The sequence below is a fragment of the Lepidochelys kempii genome, chromosome 2, assembly GCF_965140285.1.
Source record: "Lepidochelys kempii isolate rLepKem1 chromosome 2, rLepKem1.hap1, whole genome shotgun sequence".
In the NCBI taxonomy this organism is placed as follows: Eukaryota; Metazoa; Chordata; order Testudines; family Cheloniidae; genus Lepidochelys; species Lepidochelys kempii.
The window spans coordinates 128,582,703-128,609,580 of record NC_136381.1 but is presented as its reverse complement, the minus strand read 5'-3'; the positions used below and the strand labels follow the sequence as shown (position 1 = coordinate 128,609,580).

At 37.6% G+C, this 26,878-nt stretch overlaps 1 protein-coding gene across 3 annotated transcripts in view; it reads right to left on the bottom strand.

Moving 5' to 3' along the window:
• Positions 1 to 23,600, bottom strand: part of CDH10 (cadherin 10) — a 146,391-nt gene extending 122,791 nt beyond the window's left edge. For all 3 annotated transcript variants that reach the window (XM_073332273.2, XM_073332274.2, XM_073332276.2), the window contains exon 1: positions 23,295 to 23,600. The gene's annotated coding sequence lies outside the window, so the exon portion shown is untranslated. The remainder of the gene's footprint in view (positions 1 to 23,294) is intronic.
• Between the last annotated feature and the right edge of the window lie 3,278 nt (positions 23,601 to 26,878).

Genomic DNA, 26,878 nt, shown 5'->3' with positions numbered 1-26,878 from the left:
GGGAGATTTAGCTTGGACATTAGGAAAAACTTACCAACTATAACGGTAGTTAAGCACTGGAACAAATTATTTAGGGAGGTTGTGGGTTCTCCATCACTGGAGGTTTTTAAGGACAGGTTCCATAAACACCTAAGAGAGGGTCTAGATAATACTTAGTCCTGCCTCAGTGTAGATAACCTATCAATAGGGCCCTACCAAATTCACGGCCGTGCGAGACACGTCACGGACCATGAAATCTGGTCTTGCGTGTGCTTTTATCTCATACTATACAGATTTCATGGGGAAGACCAGAATTTCTCAAACTGGAGGTCCTGACCCAAAAGGAGGTCATGGGGGTTGCAAAGTTATTGTCGGAGGTGGGTCATGGTATTGCCACCCTTACTTATGCACTGCCTTCAGAGCTCGGTGGCTGGAGAGCAGCGGCTGGTAGCCAGGCACCCAGCTCTGAAGGCAGCGTCCCGCCAGCAGCAGCTCAGAAGTAAGGGTGTCAATACCATACCATGTCACCCTTACTTCTGTGTTGCTGCCTTCAGAGCTGGGTGGCTGGAAAATAGCAGCTGCTGGTTACCATGCCACACTTACTTCTGTGCTGGTGCTCAGTGCTGGGCTCCCAGCCAGCAGCCACCACTCTCCAGTTGCCCAGCTCTGAAGGCAGCACTGCCCCCAGCAGTAGCATAGAAGTAAGGGTGACAATGCCAACACTCCCCCTACAATAACCTGGCACACACACCCCACAACTTCCTTTTGGGTCAGGACTCCTACCATCACAACACTATGAAATGTCAGGCTTAAATATCTGAAATTGTGAAATTTATGATTTTTAAAATCTATGACTGTGAAATTGACCAAAATGGACTGTGAATTTGGTAGGGCCCTACCTATCAAGCTCCCTTCAAATCCTACATTCTAAGATATTCAGAAGCAAAGGCTTAGGTTTCTCTTCACATTTGTTTTAATTTAATTTTATATGATATATAAACCCTTTTCTACTAAAATAATTGACTGGGATTATATGACCTACCATGATGTAACCGTTTTGCCCAACTAGCAGATCAATACTTTGTTGAATATGCATTGATTTCATACATTCATTTGAATGCAGAAATTGCTACCTTGTATATTGTACACCAGAAGCAAATTAAGCCGTTACGAAGAAATAGATGTGATTTTGAACAAAATCTCAAAACCGAGTCTCAATTTAAGCTTTTTCCAGGACAACATATGGTCACACGTACTATTAAGCAATTCTACAGGTAATTCATCCATTACAACTGTTCTGTACATATAATTTAGGAAGGTAGAATGTTCACCTTGGGATATTTAAATAGTATAAATCAATTAACATAACTACCTGTCAAATACTTCTCAGGGATCATTAAAAGTTTATGAAACAAACCACTATCTCCTGAGAATTATGTGATGAGAGAAATTTTCCCTCTTACTAAAATCTAGGAAGTAAACAATACAATGCCTGAATGTATTAGAAATATTTGGTGTACACTGTTTGACTAATGCTATCAGTAATACAATAAATCTGAGCACAAAATAAGACAAACCTACACAACTGACATACTGATTATCCAACGTAAGTTCAGGGCCAATTGTAAACAGAATAGCCCTAGTTTCAGTTGTATTTTTCTGGAGCCTTTCTGTTAGAAAATTAAAAGATTCTGGAGCAAGATGCGCTTGCAGATACACTGGTGCTATTCTGTTTAAGGCCCCAATTAAGCAAAGCACTTAGATATATAAATAAGCCCAACCCTATTCAGCAAAGCACTATGTGCTTAATTTTAAGCACATGCTCAAGACCCATTGACTGCAAATAAATTTATGTACATGCTTCAGTAATTTACTGAATTGGTGTCTGCACACATGAAGCTGCATTTTGGCCCTTCCCTACATCTGGGTCTTCACTCGGCCTCCAGAGACATCAAGGGTTTGATGAGTAGAAACTCTCCAGGGGAAGGTTGTTACATCCCCTTAATTTTTAGATCTCAGGAAATCCACTGAAGGCAAGGAGCTTTTGCAGTGCTTCCCAGCCCAGCAGCTCCCACTTGTTCTTGAACAGCCTGGCTCCTGCAGGTGACCAAGTACGTGGCTAACAGGACTGCAGTTGCCAATGGAAATACATTTATTTGAGGGTGCCAAAACATGTAATAAAGAGGGAAGAAGCATATGTGGCTGTAACAAACCGGATTCTCTTTTGGGTTTTCTTTTGAGGAGGGAGGGAGAATTTATCACACCTTGGAGAGCACCAAACCCTAGCCCCAAGCCTTCCTCACTCAGGGCTTGTCCACTAAAGCCACTTTACTGCTGAATGAGAGCATCCTCATGGGGGTTTAATGCACTTTAACTTTTATGCACATTAACTTCACTGCTTCAGTTGATTCATCTTATTTTACTGAGTTTCCCTGATTAGATAAGGCCTCTCAGAGCAGGAGCCCTGCAGGACCCTCACAGAAGAGTTATGAGGTAAGGGAGGACAACATGGCAGAGTTGATAATTGCTGATTTCCATGCCTTCCTAACCTCGACCTGCTGTTGTAGAAGCGCTTCCATTCAAGGAACTAGAGCAGAGCTTGGGAGGCTCAAACAGGCTAGATCCTGATAGTCACATAGACTGCTGGAACACTTCTCATCTGATATTTTCTTGGTTGAAGTGAAATTAATGAAATTTCACTTCAACTGGCAAACACACTCATTTTCAACCTTTGGAGGGACAACTAGTGAATTCCTAAGTTTGGAAAGTTTTATTCTCTTTAAAAGCCTCTCTCTTCTCCCTCAGATAATTTGTGTCAATGCCATAATAAAATTAAATCAGGGCCAAGCAAAATAATGTTTTAAATATGACATCAGAGCAAATACTTGTATATACAGCTTTTCTTTGTTCTTATTTTTAAGACATGAGGATTTCTTTTTGTCCTTGATTTAAAATACATTCCAGAATTTTCTGTTTACAAACTAGAAAGCTGCACATATTCCCATGTAGGCATTTCACAATTTATTCTATTTGAAGGGGCACAGGTAAAAATGCATTCCAGGGAAATGGTGCTTTCTTTTCTAACAAGTATATAGTTCAAGCATCAGTCTGTTGAAATACAATTTCCATCTCTGTGTCAGTGATAAATATTCATACCTCTGAGATGGCCTGAATCACTCCTCCACTGGAAAGAGGAATAAAAACAATGAAAGAAACATGCCCTGCTTTGGAGGGTACTATGCACATCTAACTCTGTGCTCAGTTCTGTATGAGGAAGACTGGAGTTATACTAGGGGAGGGAGGATTTTTAAATTTGATACCAAAAGTGTATCCAGAAAGAACAGTGTCATTCTTCCTGTTCTAACACTTCTCTTTTCCATTTAAATAGCCACTGCCTGGTTTGCCCTAAATACTGTAAATCGCCAAAAGGCAAAGTCATGCCAGCAACTCATTCAGACTATTATTACAGGTGTCTGAAAGGATGTTACATCTAGGTCTCATATGTAAAAACAGTACACAGTTATTGGGAACCTATGCTTTAGTGACCTTTACATCTTGTTTAGAATTTCTCTAGGCACTCACCCCCTGAAGCATGTCAGTTATATATTACTGCAGTTGTGCAGCAGGAAAAATTTTCCCCTTCTTCCTTCATTGCCACTACCTAGGTGTAGTGCCTAGACTAGTCAGTATTCACACTAGACATAAATAATTTTGACAGTCAGGAGAAGCACGCACTAAATATACAAGTCCCATACAGCAGCAATCAATCTTTTCTGACTGACTAACCCCAGAAACATTTTTAAAACATTTTTTTCTTTTGATCATCTTCTGAAGGTTTATGACAGACATTTTTTGGTTTCCTCTTTATAGTGAAGATCTAACAGAGCCAGTATAATAAATAATATATTTTTTTAGCCTCCCTATATTCTAGCTAAATGGCATATACTGGGATTGAAAATGGAAATCTATAGACAAATGGTGTAATCCTGATACAGAATAGGTAGGTGATTTATCTGAGGCTTAGATTTGATACATTAAGAGGGAGGGAACCCTTAGTTTCTGAAAAAAATCAGTTCTTTGTGAAATATGTTCTTCTAAAATGGTACTAGAGACATTTCAAAACAGGTTAAGACTAATGTATTTCAAGAACAGCAGTATTTTTTCATGTTTTTGTTTTTAGGAAATTATGCATACCACATATCCTTCCTCCATAAAAAATGGGGGAAGGGGGAGTGATTGTTAAAAGCCCTGATGTGTGAATGAACTTGAGTTACATAGTGATAATTCTTAGGGTGCGCCCATTACTGGGGCAAGACATAAAATTCACTATTACAAAAAAGAAGACCAGGAGGATACATTCAAACCATGTATCAGTGCTGACCTCAGACACAACAGGTGTTCTGGAATATTCACATATGTGGTGTCATATCACAACAACACCCTTAACTCAGTCTGGGTTTCACCTCATTTCAGTTTTATGTAGTTTCAGTCAACGTAGTTTCATTGGCAACGCCACCTATTCCCTCCTTAGCTCTAGTGGAGGCTTTGATTCCGGGGACCATTCCATCCTTCTAGACCACCCATCTGGCTATCTAGGTGTCTCTCACTCTTCCTGTTATGGTTATACCCGTATCAAATTCTTTTCTCTCTGGTAACAAAGGAGTTCCATCTCTGTAACAAAGCTCCACCTTCATAGTGTCACAATAGGTTTAGTTCTAAGCCCTCTGCTCTTTCTATTTAACCTTTGTCCCCTTGATTACATAGCTATATTTAATATTAACAATTCTGTACTGAAGATATAAAATATGTACGTTTGGCTAACTCTAACTTCTCTTTGTCCACCTTCTCTTCTTGTATTAAGCAAGTAAACATGTGCCATTATCTCATTTTCCTTTAGAGAATTTTACCCAAAACTTGTTTCTCTTGAGCAAGTGCAGTATCTTCAACACCTGCACCTCCATCTTTTTTATCTTTTGAACTCAGACCTTGCCTTTGCTTCCACATACTGGAACACTGACATAACCTTATCTTTGAACTCTTCTTTTCATACATCCCTAAGGGCTGTAAATCCACTTTTCACTGTCTGCAACTTTTCCCATGTATGCCAATACCTCATCTTCATTTCTGCTCAAATCCTGAGCCAAGCCTCTTCTGCATTGACTGTTGCGGCTCTTGGCTCTGGTCTCCCTCAAGACCTTCCCCTTCAAACCTCATCATGGTCAGACTGGTACTGTCTGCCTTTTCATCTGCATAAAAACAGGCAGCCAACCTTCTTCCTCCTTATCAAATTCCATCAGCTCTCCATTTTTTTTCAGGATTCAGTTCAAAATTGTTCTCCATGTTCTAAAACTTGCTCCAGCCTATTCCAAGCACTGTGTCTCTCCCACACTACTTCCCTTTGCTCATCTAGTACTGGCTTCTTCTTGGACCCTCCACATAATCCTATCACCTTTGGTGTGAGGACTTTCTCCTTGGCAGATCTTGACTTGAGGTACGGCTGTATCCCTGCCTGATTTACTCTCCATTTCATTTCAAATTTAAGCTGAAGATCTCTTTTCTACTTTGCCTAAAACAAAGCAGAAAGAAAAGAAGAAAAAAAAAAGAGAAAGAAGAGAAGAGAAAAATCTTGCACAGATAATAGTTATGGCTCCTCTTCCCGACAACTCTCTAAAGCATTTTGGATACACTTTGTTTTAAACAAGATTATCACAAATTTATTTTGGTTTACTGTTTTTGTTGTTCTGCCATACCATGTGATCAAATAAGCATAAAAATTATGTATCCAACCTGTGATACAGGTTGCAGAATTTTCCATAATTTGTTATGCATGCCAATGGAATTCCAGGCACTTCCATTTATTGCTACAGTGCAACATCTCTGTTCTATTAAGCTAGCAGTGTCATAACAGAACAGGTACAATTAACCATAGCCAAATGTAATGCGATATGCCAAAAATTTCTGTAAACTTTGCCACCCCTAGAAATGTGCCGCCCCAAGCACCTGCTTGTTTTGCTGGTGCCTAGAGCCGGCCCTGCTTTTTGTGGCCTGGTAGTAGGCAACAAAGAGACAGGGAGGAGTAATTTTCAACTTATGTCAGCTTCAGCAAATCTGGCCTATAAGCTTTAGTCTTCACATACCATATACAATCCTATGATACATAAAGCATCATATATGAAAGCTCAGAAGATACATAAACAGAGATAAATAGCTAAATATGGTGTTTGTCAAGGGAACTTTACTGGGCTGAGACAGTGAAAATTGTAAACTGAGAAATCATCATACTTAAACTGAAATGCCAGATGTTGTATCTACTGCATTCACTAGCAAGCATCTGCATATTAATATTTGTTTATCCCTACCTTGCTGAAATGCATCTCTAAATATACTCTTTGGCAATAAGACCCAATTGTAACCAGAGAAATCACAGCAACACCCACAGAATTAACATCTCTCTACCACCTGGGGCATCCTTGATCTGTTGGATTGAGGGATATTTGTTTTTCACACTTGCTGGACAGTGCAGTGTCCTGTTCTGGCACCAGCTATTGATTGTTTATTAAAATATAATCTCTTCTTGTCTGGCATTTCCAGACATATCATAGTAGGGAATGATAGTTCTCTGTCCAAATTGGCATATTACAGTGGCATAATGTTAAGATTAACTCTACTTTCCAGATAAGTGTATAGGATAGGTGACACAGAGCATGCATAATGAAAACAATATTGACCATGAGTGCAACACCCATACAGTACTTCCAAAATTGATGTCAGGATTCTGGCTCATATGGATATAATTCCGGAAAGGTACACATGGAATACAACTTCCTTTTTCAAAGGTTAGAATTAGAAAAAAAATATTTTCATTGAGTTTCTGACCATGGAAGTACTTATATGTGTATTCTTACTCCCACAAAGAGGAAAATAGAAAGGGACTATATCCTGTTAGAAAAAGAGAGCAAAGATGGTCCTGTGTTTAAGGCAATTGACTGTGACCCAGGATACCTGCATTCATTTTCTGGCTCTGCAACAGTTTGCTTGTGTGATCTGGGGCACTTAATATCTCTGTGTTTCCCATTTCCTATCTGTAAATGGAGATAATAGTACTCCCCTAATTCACAAGGGAATTATGGATATAAATAATTAACAAATGAGAGGTGCTCAGATGCTATGTTGATGGGGGCATATAAATACCTAGATAAAAAGGGAAGAGAAATTATAACTCTCCCTCCCTTTTCCCCCACTAATCTTAGTAAAACAAACTTTTAACTTCTCCTAAAATAATTGGGGCCAATGGCTTTTGTAGGAGGATCAACATTTTATTTCTGTCCCACCTGTTCACAGATTATCTTTGCATCCAGGAACGGTCTATAACTGGAGGAGGGGAAAAAAAACATTGCCTACAGTGTATGGTGCCTTTCAAAGCACTGAATACGCACCTGATCCTGATGGATTCTTAGCACCCGCAACTCCCACTGAACTCAATTGGTGGTGCACCATTGATGACCAAACCTTAACTTCAACAAACTCAACACACCCACCCAGTTCATTACCTTCAGTTTATTGGGAGTTAACCAAGCATTAATTTAATATGAAAGCAAGTATATTTGTCTAGCTGAACGTACACTGAGACAACAGAATAATAAATTAGATAAGAACAGCAGCTGTGTCACCACCCTTTATTTTAACACATAGCCTCTACATTTATGTTTACATTTTCCAAAGTGCCAAAAAAAACCACTAGCACAGGTCTTTTTTTTTTGCTTTTTTGTTACACACTGGAGAATGCTAGGTTTTGCCTTGACCTAACTAAATATTTAAGTATTCTATACAAATTCCATGCAGCTGTACAGTAAAAATGTATTTCTATCTGGTAATTAGTACAGTCGGTTTTGTGCGATTTCTGTAGCTATTCTAATCATGACTCAGTTTGTCATTTTATAGCTGGTAGTAAAGTTGAATGTATTCCTGTTACTAAATCCAGGCTATGCAGTAGGTATAGAAACTCAAAGCAAGGACTGAATGACTTTTCTCTTGCCTCACAACTGACATCTTGCCACAAGATGGCACCAAAGGGCTAAAAATCTTGATATTCTTAAGGTTTCCTTGCTAGAGAAATGAAACAAGCTTTGATGGGAATTTTACCAGAGAAACCATCAACAGTTCACCTTCAAGTGAGCCAATAGGTTGTCCACATAACCCTCCCCTGCTTTGACAAGCTGCTGAATGCTGAGACCTAATTTTGGTTCAATTAATATTCAGGAAGTTTGTTTTCCTTAAATTTAGGTTTCCTAAAAATTGCAGAAAGGAAGGGGATACAATTTAGTATTAAATACTTGATTTTCAAGCCGTGGGCAAAAACATACAGAGGGGTATGCTGGTCAACCAGCCAAACACTGATGACCCTGAAGTAAATGAATTTCATCCAAGTTAAAAACAAACAAAACACAACAACAGGAAAAGTTTAATCTAAAAAACTGCTGAACTATTTCTTTTTCATTGGTAACTGAAGAGTTATAAAATATTTTTCCACATTAACATTTTAAACAGAAATTCAGTTGCCATTTTGAATTCACTGAAATCTTTATAAAGGTGCATGCTACAAGAAAGAGTCAATGATGAAAAATATTCCTAGCATATTTTTAATTTCATTATGTTCAATTTTTTTTATTTCCTAGTTTCCACAAAACATCACAATTCACAGAGAATTTTGTTAAATGCAAGAACACAATTCTATGATAAAGTCCGATTGAATTGCGTCTATCTATTTCAAGAGCTGAAAACAAAGTAAAAATTCTATGCCATAATTGCAGTACTGGTATTTATAATCCTTCTACTCTGCACTTATTGACACATATCTCTCTTCAAAATAGTGATAAAGTATAGTGTCTACACATAAAAAAGCAGAGCTATGCATTCTCCTTAAGATTCTTTAACTAACTGCATTTTTTTTCTTATAAAAAACAATACCCTGAAGGATGTTTGCATTATGAAACAAGAGATTTTATGTCAGAAATATTTTATTGACACTGTTTATGATTGTACAGTATTTAACTGCATTGAAAGATGAAATTTCATTCATGGATCAATTTATTTTACCTACTATATTTTAAGGCACTCACACTTTATCTCTGAGGGCTTACTGCCTCAAAGTAAGTCCAATGAAATCAATTACATGACTCCTACTGACTTCAAATGGACTTCGGTTCAGGCCTTTATTCATCTGTTTTCCTTAAACTTGCAAATGTCACTGCCATTTGGTCATCTCCTCCCCCGCCATATAATCTATTTTACCCTAACACTAACTGGTCCAGTTGTGGTCTGTTATCTAGTGACAACACAGGAACTCTTCTCCAGAGGTAAAATGTTCATAGACTAGTCATATATTCAAATCTACAGTACTGTGCTTTCTTTTCTTCCTTTTCTTATTAAAAGCCTGCTAACCTATGCTTTAAAAATACATATTTAAATTCATAGTGGGGAAAAGTAATAACCAAATTACAATACCAAGGAATTTTACATTTTTTTGCTTGAGTCCGTGTATTGTGCAGTAAGCATTTCTTACAGCGAGCCTGCAACACTGAAAAATAACCCAATCAGTGGTCATATATGAACATAGAATACAGGTAGTTTAGGTTGCTCATTAGTGATTGAGATGAGCTGTTCCATTTGTGAGTAACTTTAAATGGCCTGGTGACTGTAGGAATGAAAAGAAAACCTATAAGAGAGAAGTGATTTGAAAACTGCTGTTTTTAATATTGTTCTAAATCATGAATCTAATTAACATAATTAAAGTCCCCAAATGTAACAAACTGTTTTTTTTTTTAAGTTTTACATTTCAGAAGTAAAATAAGATCTCTGTCTTTCTTGTCATTCACAGGTAATCAATTTAAGAGAGCGCTAGCCTACTGACCTCTCTGAGTCATAGCATAGACTGCTGAAATATTCTGAAGATATATATGTACCCAAATTTAAATGGGATTATTTCTATAATGCACTATGCTTCAGTTCATCACTCTTTTTATAATTCTCATTATTCTGACCTCAACAAGAAGCTGGATGAAATGAGCCACTACTGGGATATATTCATATACACCCAATGTACTTCACAGAGTGGGTTCAGCTGGCTGACGCATTGTTTCTCTCTAGTCTGTGCTCTCATTCAATTTATATAATTTCACCACATAGTTATTTCATGACTAAAAATAAAGTATTTCAATAATCAAAAACAATGACAATTTCATTAGTGGGCAGTACCTCAAAACTCCAAATAAAAGAATGAAATAATTTCTCATATATTTTGTGATTTTATCAAATTAATAAGTCAAGTAAATCAAGACACTTTCTCATCTCAAACCTGTTGGAGTTGGTGAGCAAATGTGTATATAATATCGTACCGTGTCCATAAAAGTATTAATGTTCCAATGGAAACATCTACATCCAGAGATGGAGCTAACCCCTTGAAAAGTAGGTCTGGTCCATGTACGTTTCAGCCCATTTCAGTGACATAATGGCAGATGAAATCCAATGTTGGTAAGTGCAAAGTAATTCATATTGGAAAAAATAATCCTAATTATATACACAAAATGATGATATCTAAATTAGTTGCTATCCCTCAAGAAAGAGATATTGGCATCATGAATATTCCCCTGAAAACATCTGCTGAATGTGCAGTGGCAGTCAAAAAACCAAAACGAATGTTAGAATCTAGGATGAAATGGATAGATGAAAATAATAATAAAAATAATCACAATGCCACTATATAAATCCATGGTACGCCCACACATTGAATGCTGCATGCAGTTCTGGTCACTGCATCTCAAAAAAGATATATTAGAATTGGAAAAGGTACAGAGAAGGTCAACAAAAATGATTTAGGCTATGGAAAAGCTTCAGTATGAACAGAGATGAAAAAGACTGGGACCATTAATCTTAGAAAGAGATGACTAAGGGAGAATATGATAGAGGCCTATAAAGTCACAAACAGCATGGAGAAAGTGCATAGTTAAGTGTTATTTACCCCTTCACATAACACAAGAACTAGGGGTCAAACAATAAAATTAATAGGCAGCAGTTTTAACACAAACAAAATAAAGTACTTTTTCACGCAACACACAATCAACTTGTGAAACTCATTGGCATGGGATGTTGTGACTGTATGTATGTATGACTGAGTTCAGAAAAGAAATAGATAATTTTATGGAAGATAAGTCCATCAATGGCTGTTAGCCAAGATGGTCAGGGATGGAACTCCATGCTCTGAGTGCCCCAAAACTTTCAACTGACAGAAGCTGGGACTGGATGACAGGGGATGGATCACTATAAATTGTTCCCTCTGATGCATTGACACTGGCCACTGTCAGAAGACAGGATACTGGGTTAGATGGACCATTGGTCTGACAAAGTGTGGCTGTTCTTTTGTTCTTAATCATGAGACTAGTTCAATTCAATAAAATGCTTTAGAGCATGAAGTCAAAGAAACATCGTATTGCTTTACATGTCAGAGAGAGGACAAGAAAGGAGAAAGGTTTTCCCAATGGCAATCAAAACTTCAGCATCAACAGCAAGGAAAAGATGGGTGCCAATCTCTTGGTCAGGGAGAGGAACCCACCTCAGGATTTCAATGGCAGAAACACCCATCCCCCACATAAAAGTATCATTTTCTAATCATTTAAACATAGTGATGTAACCCATGTCAATATCCTCCTTTTGCTGGAGACAGATATGAGGTCTGTTTCAGCCCAAAGGCTGTAGTAACTCCCCTCGCAGGAAAAAGAGATGTGTGTCAAGAACAATGTTCCCTCTAATTTTTGACAAGCCATGTGCGCAAAAAACATCTTCTGTGCAAATTTTTGTGTGCACGGTGTTTTGCCATGTGTACGGGGTTTACGATCTGTGTGCGAACAGCTTAGAGGGAACAGTGGTCAGGAATATGAAGTACTTTTTTTTTTCTTTTGGTGGGGAGTGGAAAGCAGTAAAAGGTTAAGGAATCTTCCACTCACTCTTTACATAGCTCTTTAATTTCTTCAGATACAATAAGTGCAATTAATTACTTCCCACCCTGATGCACAGGGCTGACCTCTTATGGACATGGCTCCAAAATTTAAGTAGTTGATCCAAGTGAAACCTACTATGATACTGTTGCACATATAGTAGTTACAAGGACAACACAGGTAAATACCAAAAATTAAATGGTTCATGAAATCATTACATACGTTGAATATTATTACTGATATTTATGTATTTGAGATACTTTTCAGATAATTTATTTAAAATAGAATAGAATATTTTAAATAAATTGATGTCTGAAAGGAGAATGTTTTTTTTGTTTCATGAATTAAGAATTTAATTGATGTAGTAAGAAGTGCTACATACAATTTACTCAGTGTTGATGTGTCTTATGAGTCACAGGGCCAAATTCTGCCTTCACATACTCCACAGGCAGCCACATTTATTTTAGATCAGAGTACAACAGGATTTCCAATAAAATGAATGCTGCTGGTGATATAGAAATATGATGCCATGGTCTCTCACATTTGATGGTACTGACTCTAGATTCTACTGAGTGCTGAGAAGGATAAACATTGTTCACTATACATGTGATTATAATTCACCACCATAGTTACAAATGGTAATTAGGTCCCAGTTCTGTAATTAAAATTCCGAGGCTAGCTGAGTGGGTGCATGTGATTCTCTTTGCAGGAATGAGGCTTTAATGATACATAAATCAAAACTTGGGGGGGGCACCTTTAAAGTAGCACTGATTTGTGCAAAAGATTTTATAATTAAACAATTTGAAATAAATAGTATAGTACTAAATAAAGGGTATTTACATATTTCATTACAATTTTACATGTGAAAGGATAGATTAAATATTTACATTTTCTGACCATTTTAATAATATGATAGTTATTTACATTATTTTGACTTTTGTAATCTCTCCTTGTTTTGCATGTCTTGTGCATGTCCTGGTTTATGCTTTTCAGTTACTACCTTTAAAATTGATGGACTATTCTAGTGCAGATTTAGGACATTTGCTGATACTAAAATGATTAATAATTATTTCCAGTAGTTTGGGGACATTTATTTATTAAACACCATTTTTAAAGGAGTCCTTTTAAGGGTTGAATCCTTCTCATTTAACTCACCCCTGTAAGTCTCAGTTCAGCAGAAGTACTTAAGCATGTGCTTAAGTGCCACTGAGGTTTAAGTAATTTACTTAAAAAAAAATAGACTGCCAAATTAGGGCTGTAATTCTTCCAACGTACAATGAGGACTTCTTACATGAGTAAAGTGAATAGGATTCACAAAAGTATAAAGATGGGTCCTAGTTGTAAAATTCAGATCCAAACTTCCAGATACAGGACCTTGCTTTAGGTTCATTGCTGAAACTGTGGTTACTTGTAAAAATATATATAATAAATTTTAGGAACATAGGACTGGAAGGAACTTTTAGGTTATCAAATACAATTTCCCGCCATTGCTGGCGATTCCATCATATAATCCTATTCCTGAATTTAACAAATTTCATTTGAAGACTAGTTAGGTTTTTTTTGCCCTTATTACCCCCATTGGAAGGCTGTTGCAGAATCTCATACCTTTGATACTTAAAAACCATCAAAAAAAACCTTGATGACTGCAGGCAGCCATCCTTGATTTAATGTTTAAATGAATCAATAGCATCCTCAATCTTAATCTAAATGTGGGGATTAAAAAGGGAAAGGGGAGGGAGAAGATAGAGAGCAAGAGCATGCACAGCTGCATGCCCTAAATGCAGTATTGCAGGACAGGGCCAGCTGTCATGAAGTAATTTCTCAGCCTAATATGGGCCAGCTGCTGTATTTGTGATTCATTCAAGATACCCTTTGAAGATAGCAGGAGTTTGGACTGTGAGGGAAACCAGGAATAATCTCTAAAAGAGGCAGGTGCTCTGGGAAGTTGAGGTGACTGTACTACGAAGAAGCAGCACCTCCTCCTGGGGCATGTAGGAGTCAGACAACAAATTGGCTGGAAAAGACCTCTTTTTATCAGAAAATTACTTGCTGCACATAGCCTTTATGAGCTCAGTGTAAAACCTTAAGAGACTTGGGGAGTTGTTTTGACGAGGTCCCCAAAATCCCCCTCCTTCAGGCCTAAGATGGCCTTGGAGACCATAAGGTATTGGCCCTGAACTGGACCATGGCTCACTTGTCACCGGTGCTTGCTCGTAGTAAAAGTTGCACATTTCATCTGTAGTTTGCATGGTTAACATGAGTTGTCTTATTATTTTTTAGGTGACAATGTGCAGTTTTTCAAAAATGTATATACTTCTGATATGACAAATTTCGCCTCTATTTTATGTTTCTTCCTTAGTGGAACAAACATTACTATTAGACTTACTCCAATCTTCCTAAATCTGGTTTGGACACCATTCCACAAACTTCACCAATGATCCAATTCATGCAAAAATTGCAGGTTGTACATGCATGCAATAGTTTGTGCACATCTAAAATTCTGTGTTTGCACAAGCACAAATTCCCACCACCATGATTTATTGCAAATTTGTAGACCTGAGAATTTTCAGGATACCTATGTTAAAATAGTTTCAAATCATTATTGAATCTGACCTGTGACCAAAGACTGATCACAAAAAGGAGCAAATCCACCCACTTAAGCGATTCTGGGGAAAGCCTCATAATTCTAAGCCAACTTCACATGAATTGTGAAGAATTCTAGAAAGTGCATGAATTGCTTGTAGGCCTCTATATAGGAACAGTACAAATCTCAGTATGATGACAAAATAAATTAGCTTACAAATAAATTTACACTGAGAGATTCTTACAGGAGACCAAACCTTGAAAGAGAAATTAAATTCAACTTGGAAAACAATGAAAACAAACATATTTCAGGGAAATAATAAGAAATATTGATACTTAATGGAAGGGAGAAACTGGGGAAGCTGTAATGTGGCAGTAAAAATAGCAAATGGCATTTTGCTCCTCATGCAAATGTATCCTGTCACAAAGCAGGGAAGTAAGAATTCCCTCTCTAGAAGTCTGATCCAAAGCCCACTGAAGTCAGTGGGAGACTTCAATGGGAATTGGATTAGACTCTTATCCCATCATACTTTAGAACAATCTTGCCCTGAAAGTGAGATTGACAAGTATTGGATGATCTAACAAACTTTTTCCACTTGAAGTTTCTATGGGCCATGATAATAATCCTAAATCATTTGGGATTTAGGCCTAAACTAATTGGGCCTATTTACCAACACAGTGTAGGTCTGTGTTCAGAAATAACACACTGTGGAGCTGATTTTCAATCAAAGTCAATAGGGCCTCAGCATCCCTCAAAATCATTGTCTACATTCTCAGTGCAATGGCACAAGATCACTAATATCAGTGTGAACAGTCTGTACAGTATTAATTGTGATGCTTTAAAACAATTTAAAAACTATTTGCTATATTTAACTTCCAAGACATTACCTATTGCCATGTCCTCTACTTCACTGCATCTTGGATAAAAACCTCAGATGTTTTTGTCAAAGGTAAAGCTTACAAAGCAGTACTTTGGTTGCAGTTGGAATGTTTTCAATAATAGATATTATTTTAAGATGCCCACAAAAGCTACTCTAATATTTTGTCTGAAGGTTGTGATGCCATTAAAGTTAACAGAAAATTTGCACCCTTAGTGGGTGTGTCTATACTGCCGCTGGTTGTGAGGTTAGATAGATCGGTGCTAGCAGGGCTCAAGCCGATGACCTAAAAATAGTAATGTGGATATTGCGACTCGAGCTGTGAGATGAAGGGGTCAGGTGGGTTTGAGAACCTAAACTTCAGCCTGAGCCACAACGTACACACAGCTATTGCTCGTGAACCAGCTCAAGTTCTGTTAGCACACACCTGTCTACCTGGGCTGGGAGGCTTGCTCCAAGCTGCAGTAGAGATGTACCCACCTTGCAGGGTCCTAAAGCCCAGGCTACAGCCCGAGCCTGAATTTCTATACTGCAATTAAACAGCCCCTTAGCAAGATCAGGTCAGCCCTGGATGTCTAACAGCATTATAGAAATACCCAATGGTACTAATTTCAGAAAGCATATAATTTACTTGCCTGAGTCTGCCTTTTCCATTAATTTAATACTTTGAGAGACATGGACAGCAAATTGATAAAGCTGCTGTTTCTTTGATGAAGCTGATGGGCCCTTGAGTCTTTTAATAGTGATTATTAATTGGCAAAATAAATATATCTGGAAATGATTTCCTATACTATTCAATGTTTATGACCAATAGTTTCCTCGTTAGAAAGCTTATAACCCTCTCCCCACCTTGAATATTTTCAGCCACTCCTTTTTCACAACACAACAATTCATTTTTCCCTGTCCACTTTGCCATATCCATTTTCAATAAAGGGATTATTACCCCCTTTTAATTGTTTGTATCTCCAAAGCTACGCCATCACTTATACACATGGCTCCTTTGCTTTCACTGGAAGTGAAAGCTAGTCCTAGATGTGTCATAGCTTTAAAGGTGGACACGTGTTTCTTGCAACAACCAGTGAAAGAATGCACATTACTCATGTGTTGCATAAGAATATAAGAACATAAGAATGGCCATACTGGGTCAGACCAAAGGTCCATCCAGCCAGCATCCTGTCTACCGACAGTGGCCAATGCCACGTGCCCCAGAGGGAGTGAACCTAACAGGTAATAATCAAGTGATCTCTCTCCTGCCATCCATCTCCACCCTCTGACAAACAGAAGCTAGGGAAACTATTCCTTACCCATCCTGGCTAATAGCCATTAATAGACTTAACCTCCATGAATTTACCCAGTTCTCTTTTAAACCATGTTATAGTCCTAGCCTTCACAACCTCCTCAGGCAAGGAGTTCCACAGGTTGACTGGGCGCTGAGTGAAGAAGAACTTCCTTTTATTTGTTTTAAACCTGCTACCCATTAATTTCATTTGGTGACCCCCTAGTTCTTATATTATGGGAACAAGTAAATAACTTTTCTTTGTTCACTTTTTCCACACTACTCATGATTTTATATACTACTATCATATCCCCCCTTAGTCTCCTCTTTTCCAAGCTGAAATATCCTAGCCTCTTTAATCTCTCCTCATATGGGTCCTCAAACCCCTAATCATTTTATTTGCCCTTTTCTGAACTTTTTCTAATGTCAGTATATCTTTTTTGAGATGAGGGGACCACATCTGCATGCAGTATTCAAGATATGGGCGTACCATGGATTTATATAAGGGCAATAAGATATTCTCCATCTTATTCTATATCCTTTTTTTAATGATTCCTAACATCCCGTTTGCTTTTTTGACTGCCGCTGCACACTGCGTGGGCATCTTCAGAGAACTAGCCACAATGACTCCAAGATATTTCTCCTGATTAGTTGTAGCTAAATTAGCCCCCATCATATTGTATGTATAGTTGGGGTTATTTTTTCCAATGTGCATTACTTTACATTTATCCACATTAAATTTCATTTGCTATTTTGTTGCCTAATCACTTAATTTTGTGAGATATTTTTTGAAGCTCTTCATAGTCTTCTTTGGGCTTAACTATCTTGAGCAGTTTAGTATCATCTGCAAACTTTGCCACCTCACTGTTTGTCCCTTTCTCCAGATCATTTATTAGTAAGTTGAATAGGATTGGTCCTAGGACTGAGCCTTGGGTAACACCACTAGTTACCCCTCTCCACTCCGAAAATTTACCATTTATTCCTACCCTTTGTTCCCTGTCTTTTAACCAGTTCTCAATCCATGAAAGGATCTTCCCTCTTATCCCATGACAACTTAATTTACATAAGAGCCTTTGGTGAGGGACCTTGTCAAAGACTTTCTGGAAATCTAAGTATACTACGTCCACTGGATCCCCCTTGTCCACATGTTTGTTGACCCCCCCTCAAAGAGCTCCAAAAGATTAGTAAGACATGAGCTCCCTTTACAGAAACCATGGTGACTTTTGCGCAACAATTTATGTTCTATGTGTCTGACAATTTTATTCTTTACTATTGCTTCAACTAATTTGCCCAGTACTTACCTGAGACTTACCAGTCTGTGATTGCCAGGATCACCTCTAGAGCCCTTCTTAAATATTGGTGTTACATTAGCTATCTTCCAGTCATTGGGTACAGTAGCTGATTTAAAGGACAGGTTACAAACCATAGTTAATAGTTTCTTAGACACAAACACATTATTTGTTTTATTTATGTTCAGCACTAGGATTATGTCGAAATTCTTCAAATGTTCAGTTCATTCTGTTAAATAAACCTATTACATATACGTTACTAATGCTTACCCTGACACATGAGGGTATGATATTTATTTTTTACGTATTTTACATTGTTAATTTGAAAAAAGCAAACCTCCATATTACACGTTGTATTTCAAGCTCTTTGTTCATAAGTGTAGTGAACTGCATTGATATCTACCCCTTACTCCTTAAAACTGGGTGCTATAACATCTGCAGAGCTCACAAGGATTGCATTCATTTTAATTGCATGATTTTATCATGCTAAATGAAGGTATGTCATGTTTTTATGCGGTAATGCAAAGCACTGAGACTGGATTTATTGCATTAGCCTATCAGTAACGTGGCAGATGATGGAATACCAGTGATACAATCATAAGATTTACAAAAAACATAATTACATATAGGGTAATATAAAATTGCACATGGGAAAATATTTCAAACAAAGATTTCTGCTGTTGTTAAAAAATACAGAAGGGAACTTCTTTGGCTTTTGAACACCAGCAGAACTCTGCAAATGTCTGGACATTTCATTTCCTACTAGATATTCTTTCTGAACCATTACCTTTTAAAAATCCAAAAACAAAATATGATTTTATATCCTTTATTTGAAAATTAAATATGATTTAAAGTTGGTTTTGACTTATGTGTAAGAGTTGCCATAATAAAAGAGTAACAAAGAGATAAGTATTGTGTCATTAAATGAATTAAATAATATTGTCCCTACACTCTCACATAATTAAAACAGACACCTGCTATGTTACCTGAGAGTATATCTAGTTAAACTTCCTAAAATTCTGTATTCCCCCAGTGCAGCCATTGGTACCAAGATAGCATTACATACTGGCAGCTGGAAGACTAAGGTTTGAGTTCAGAAGCAGATCCCAAATCATATGACCTATTGATAGTGCAACCTATAGAATGTTTCAGAGTTACTTCTAGTGCTGTTTATGCCTCTTGCAGCACATACTTCCTTCTTATCAACAGAATGACACAGTCATCTTTTTCATACTAGTTTCTGGAGGCAAAACGCAGGGAAGGAATGGAGATCTAATGTGAATTAAGAGATAAAGAAAATATAGTATCCTATTCATTGTAATGTAATCTCTTTAGAACATATAAAGTTTCTTCCCTCCTTCCACGTGGAGTAATCAGCTTTGATGTTAAATAGTCAAGAAGGCTAAAGAAATACAGAAATACTGGCTACCATATTTCTGGCAGACCATCCACATGGTAAAAGATAGACTGGTAAGCTAATAAAGAGGATTCATGAGCTCAGTGGCCTTCTGGTATGGATCGTATTCTGGCTCCCCTCAACTCCACGCAAAAGCAAAGGCAGTGCTTGGGTCTCGTTTACTTTCTACTGTGTTAGTGTGGCCCAGTGGATGCAAAGCATGCTCAACTCCCAAGGGACAAGGATTACTTTCTATTGCTTGACTGCTATAACCAACACAGTAGCAGAGTGGGTTTCAATCTCCACCCCCACCCACTGACTGCAAGGAAGTCGTCATTCAAAGGACTTGAGAGTGAGGAGGATGTAAATCTACATGGACAGAAACAAATACACACACATCCCCCCCACACACACACCCCAGAGGGATTTTTCTAGGGCAACAGAGAAAGATCAAGAGAATACCTATTCCAAGGGGGGGAAATTAAACAGAAAGCAAAGTTTTATCAAAAATCTGGAAAAAAACATTTGTATACATGAAATGTCATATAAATATGATCTTTATAGGTGGAAATATTAAAGGGGAGTTAATTAATCTTATGAAAGGCAGCATGGGAAGTCAGAGGGTGAGCCACTAATATAGTGCTTGGGTCTCGTTTAGTCAATATTGATGAATAGTCCATATTGAAGGGTGCAGGGTGCAGGTTTTTCTTAAGGGACCTTTTATACACAGTTTAAAAAGTGTTCGCTGTACTGCATTCAGAGTCTCTCTTTTCTATTTTAATAACTATACACAATCATACATAATTCAGTGAAGATTAAAAATGCTTATTCAATTTTGCCATTGCTTAAATATCCATGATATTAACAACAAAGTCATCTTTCATGTTTTTTTACTTTGGGGTACCCAAACAGTCTGTTTGAGAGTAATTAAAAATAAACCAAGACTCCTTCACTCTCTCTTATTTTAGATATTCAGCCTGTATTACGAATGATACATTAATTAACATCTCTGCATCAATTCTGTTACATATAGTAATTCATAAAAGAGAGCAATGCATATATTGCTCAGTGCAGCCAGTGATAAGACATTCCCAAAATGTCTCTCAAGCCCCTCTTTACTACTGTATCTACTTACTGACTTTCTATCTTTCCTTCCATTTCTGTCTATCATCCTAAATTATGGAGCTAACTGACAATACCAACACATCATTAATATGTCTGAACATCGACATATTATGAAGTCTAATTAGGAAGCCTGAGACCTTGCAACACTTTAGCTAATAATGAATCAATGAAAATTAAGATTTAATATTAAGTTAGAAACCCCACCTCTTTTTTGCTGCCAATCCAGAAATACTTCACTCTTACCCTTACCCTATGCACTAAATGTTGCAACCTAGTGGCATGATAAGGTATGCAATAGGGAAATTCTTAGAGGATATTACCTGCCACCTGGTTGTAAATCTGATTAACAGACATAGAAAATAAGTCATTTGCATGGAAATCACCCAGCTCACACACACACTTTCAGTCATTTGTTTCCTTGGGAAATCATGTTGAGATGAGGAAATGACTTTGAGGACCCAAGGTGGGTATCATTTTCAAATTAACCTTTTCTGTCTTTTACATTGAGTTACTTAACAAGAATGATGGGAAAATATGTAACTGTTTCAACATAAGCTGTTTTGTACTGTCATTCTCTAAGTGTTTTAATAGGAAACCAGTAAAGTTTTTTTTTTTTTAAACTAAGCTCATATTTGGACCATGACTGTAACCACAATATTAGATTCTACTAAAACTGTATGGTATTATTTTCATCACTTTGCACTTTCATAAGGGAGCCTTAGTCCACTGAGAACATTCATATATATAAAATTTTACTATAGACGTACACATCAACTCCAAAGCAAAATCCACAATACTGCTCACCAATGCTGTAAACAACAGTTGTCTAAGTATCTATATACTGACATATAAATATCTATACCTACAGATATATGCCCTTGATGTTTCCCTTTGCCACTTAAAGTTACAAAATAGTAAAGAGATAGTATTACAAATATAAAAGAAGGGTAAAGGAAGCAGTAAGATCTGTTTACCTATGCCACATATAGCTACAAAATCAAACATAGCATTACAAAAATAAAACTAGCATGAAGTGTATGCTATGATCTATTTTACCATTAACATTCTATCACACAAAATTAAGTTCAAAGATACAAACTCGCCCTGACACTCAAAACCACAGAAAACATTGATTTAAGATGGGAATAAATTATTATATAAACCTGCTCCACAAATGAGCTTGTCAGCTACATTGGTATTCACCAGAATGGGTTTGAATTTGAGGAGTTCCCAAGGCACATAGAAGATTACCATCTTATGATCCAAGAAGTATTTATCTCCCTGTGGAAGCCACATTGACTCTATATAGAGCTACTTTTTCTGCTCTGGAAAAAATAACTTATCTTTCCAACTTCCCTCTTCCTACCCATATCCCACACTTAATTCTCTCATTGCTTTCTTTAAAGCAATTAATATTATATTCAAATAATATGTGATTAGCGTAAAAGTTCCCATCACCTGAATTTCTCAAGAACACTAGCACGAAAGTGAAAATATTCCTAGCAAATGGAATATTTAACAAGGGGCTTTGAGACTCAGAAATATTTTCCAAGTAAAAAAACTGGCAATAGTAACATGTAAATATAAAGCCTACCGTCACCATAAAAAGCAAGCAGAACATTCTTTACAGAGCTGCTTCTTCTCTCTCTCTCTCTCTCACACACACAGAGGACAAAATAATGTATCTCAAAACACCTTACAAGTAACGGATGTGCAGTTTTGGATAACAGAGAGGCTTTTACTGGAATGAGAGATGAAGATTATAGGAAATAGCTCCATTTGTGTGGAAACAACAAAGATGATAGGTCAGTTTTAAAATGCTGGTTGCTGTTTGTCACTGATTGCATGTGCAGATTAATTCTCTTATGCTAAAGGTCTGCTAGTTTTTTTCTGATTGCAACTAGTATGTACAGTATTAGCCTACTGCAAATATCTAGTGCAGCTTACAACGCCATCAACAGTTACTTCTTGGGAATATGGATTTGGACTTGCAATGTGCTGCATGAATTTAACACATAAAATATGGATTTCTTTGCAGCAGTGACAATAAAGGCTCACAACAACTGCTGACTACATATATTTTCTCTTTCTTCTCTCTCCCTTTTTTCTTTGATTTTTTACCTTCTAACCACAATATGAAATGTTTGTATAGGAGAAGTGTGTGCACTTTTCCCTCTGTACATGTCCAGATACACACACACACGCACGCAAAGTATTGCCTCTGTCTACCTTGCCATCAGTCTCAACACAGAGACTTGCTTTCTGAAGAAGTATTTGCTTTAAGTGTTTGGATTCAATTCAATCAAAAGTCAAGTACAATAGTGCAATATCAGAGAAAGCTGTAATAGACTTACAATCAGGATGCAGTCAGTGTGGGCACGTATGTGTATGTTGCATGCTATGCTCGTGATAATTAGAATATGAAACACTATGTTTTTGAAGTCCAAATAGTATTCCTCCACTGAATTTACAGTAATCAAATACAAATTAAAACTGTGCTGCTTAGAACCTAGCTTGGTTACTGGGGGAAGGAAAAAAAAAAAAAAGCTTTGCAAAATGCAGTTCGATCCTGAATATGTATAAAGGCAGTTCACTTTGAATACAGTATACACACATTTGTCTCGATTTCATGTATGTGTCATATTTATCAAAGTGCCTTTGTAATGTATAAAAGTTGTATACAATAGAATAATTCTATGGATTACATTAAATACAGTGCTGCTGATAGTTCAAGAAAATAAAACCACCAAAGGAAATACAATTATGAAAGGCTCCTACCTTTTATTCTGCTTCTGAGCAAGTGTAGTAGTGTCCAACCCAAGCAACGCTGGAGAATTTGCTACTATCTTCCCTTTTTTGTTTGTTTTCTGCTGTTATTTTCTAAGACTGATCCTACTTGAATCTAACTCAGCTTCTTCTTCCAGCATCACTTAACTCTGGACATGCTTAGGGGGGAGCTCTCTCACTGACTGGCTTTCATTCAAAGCTCCTGATTAAGAAAATAATAATAATAAAAAATCACTCCCTCACAGAGAGGGAGGGAGAGAGAGAGAGAGGTTCTTCTGATTGAACCACAGCACTTGCCATGGGAAGGTTAGAGACTGGGAAAGCACAGGCTTTCCCAAGCACACAGTGATTTGCAAGTGAATGCAGTGGGAGGTACAGAGAAAGGAAAGCTTTTTTGCTGAAGCTTCCCCCTCCCCCTCCTGATAGAAGGCTCTCTGTGTCTGAAGTCCAAGGTAATTAGCCTAATCTACTCTTTTTGCAGTGATAAACAGTAAACACGTGACCACTTCTTGTAAGCATTCTTTCTTAATTAGATATATTTACTTTTCCTTTATCATCAGTGATCCTGCAGTATTCACAGTGGCAAGCCACTGAATAGTAACTAAATATATAAACAAGATACCAAGTTAAATTACAACTAGGTCTGAGATGCAACCAGAGAGTTATTAATTGTTATTGTTTTCACTGAACTGCCTACCCCATTGGTTAAAAAAGAAAACAAAACAAATCTGTTTCTGCTCCATCAGTGTTATAATGTGTACAAAACTGTGCAGGTTTACATTATGTAAGATACCAAAATGTTTCTAAACCTCATCTGAGAAGATGGTACAGAGCTGCTATTCATTCTCCCCAACCTTATATTTTCTTCAAGTTGATATTTGCATCACTTGTGTTTAGCATATTGTTATTTGGCTCACAACAGTGTAGCTTCTCATTTTGCTGCTGTAATCCTTTTCACAGCTTTAATCTGTAACAGTTGATATTTCCTAATACAACAAATTGGACTCAGCACAATCCCTCCTTCGATCATATTAATCCCAATCCTTTCTCTGTGTCATAGTAGAGGATTGTGTAACATTGGCTAGGAGAGATACAGCAAATATCCACCTAAGATTACGTCAGTGGATGTCAGTATTGCTCCATCCAAACAGTGCCTAGAGGGAATTTTTCTGGTTGTAAAAAAGGCATAAACCCTTCCCCAAAAGTTAAGATGTATCAGATATAGGATGCAGCACAATGTGAGAGAGAGAGACCGATAATATCAACAAAGATGTACTAGCAGTGAATTGTATTACACTACAGAGTAGTCTCTTCATAGAAAGCAATACAAGCCTCATTGCTTAAGTCAGCAGGTCTTAAAATGTGAGCCATGGACCAGGGCAGGTCTGCAGAGCGGTTGACGGTGGTCCATGAGTGCTGACAGGCCACATTGTGTTCTCTCTTTCCCATTTCCAGCTGCTGAATTGCATTAAAAAAGGCATCAAGAACTAAAGTACGTACTTTCTCTTTTCCATGTAAGCAATTGCTACAGTTGCCAAACGGATATAATGGGATCACTTAAGGGAGAGGAGGTGATCTGTGCAGTCACCAACGGGAGGGGAAACAGTCCATTGATGTGGCCCATGAAATGCATAGAGTTTGAGAATTCCTGTCCTAAGTTCAATCACAAGTAAAATAGTAAAATTTATTGACATGAAGGAATAAAACAATGTGACACAGAAACTCTCTCTCTCTCTCTCTTTCCAGGATATAACACAATGCATAACATTTTAAAATCAGTTTCTTTATATTTGCTTTCTTTCTTTTCCCAAAGCTAGCTCAATATGACAAATAATGATCTTGCTTCTGTTTCTGCTTTACATAGAATTTGATTCTCAGTCATTCACTCTTTCTCAAAGAGTGACTAGAGTATGGAATTAATAAATCTGATTTCCTTATTCTCTCCAACATGGGGAGAGCGGTCCACACTTCACAACAATCTGTCTTGCAACAATTCTGTGACATCTTTACTGACTTCCAGTATTCATATGAGACAAGAAATATAAAATTCCCTTTTGTTTGATGGTTTCTGCCCCAGACTGAGTTGAATGTGGTGTTTACAATTGCCTTTTCCAGCTGGACCGTCTGTGCTTCTGCTTCCTAAAAGCAACGTGTCCAGGGGTGGCCCCTGTAATACCAAGCTGAACAGCCTCTTAAAGTGACAGCTACATTGCAGGGAGTTATAACAATTTTTTTTAAATATTTTGCTATGAAATAGCTTTGGAAACCTGAATAGCTGTTCTGATTATGGTCCGACAGATTCTTATGTTACAAATTGTTGATAGTAATTTTTCCTCTTATTTTTACATTTTGTCTTTGTAAGGAGGTGAGGAGGGAAGGAGATATGACAAGAAGCATAATGTGAGGGGAGAACAGGCTCTTGTTGGGCAAAGGGACTGGAAAAGGAGTCAGGGGGACACACATCAGGTGAGAAGCTGGGCACCATTGGGTATAGGGAACATGGGGGTTAGTGAAACTTGAAGCCAGGTTGGGGGGGGAGAGACACATCAGATGAAGAGATGGGGACGGAAGAGTCTAGCTGAGCAAAAAACCTGGGACTGGGATGAGAGGCTTGAAGTGTGGAGGCTGGACAGATGAGAACAAGACTGGGATGAGGAACCAGACATGAGGAAGAGACAGGACTGGAATTATGTCAAGTGGGAGCAGAGTGAGCAGAAAGGGTGATGCTTGTGGAGAATGAGCAGAAAAGTCTGTGCCCACTAGACCATCTTCCCCTTTCAGAGTGTGGAATGGAATAAAGATTAGATTCCTGAGTCACACCCTTCCTCTCCTGTCAGCAAATATCTATGATACTCACTTGCAAAGTGATGATCCTCCTCTAGTGCTGGTCCATGTAGAGGACAACAGCCTCCTAACTCCATCAGTTAGTCTGTTATCTCATATGGAACAAGTCTTTGCAGTGTATCTAAAAGTTCCAACCCAGCTGATGAACCAAATGTGTGTGTATGAGATGTCACATGATGGAAAATGTCTGTTTTATCAGATTGCTTCTTAAAAACCTAGACAATGACACACCAAACACTGATTTAAAAGAACATTCAGGTTGCAAAGTTAAGCTCTGAAAAATTAGGAAATGGCAAAATTAAGGTGACCTGTGCTACTTTAACTCAGTTCCCTCGTGTTTATAATTATGATATAATCGTTAATTACATGATCACATACTGTTTTTTTCCCCAAAGGAACCCTGCCTCAGTCAGTGCAGTGTGGACCTTCTCTAAGGATGAATCAGGGTTGTTTAATGAAGGAAACTGGTTGTCTATGGGACACCTGCCTCATTCATTACAGAAAAAGAAAGGATAGTCTCACAGTTAAGGCAGTTGGATAGAATTGTATTCTATCCTTGCCTCTTCCACAGTGTAATATTAGGCAAGTCACTCAACCCAAACTTTTTACACATGGTCACTAATTGTTTGTTGTTCATTTTCTACGGTCTGACTTGAAGTGCTGAGAACTCACAGCTGCAACTCAAGTCAATGTGAGCTGTGCTTTGAATTTCTACAGTGCTAAAGAATTCT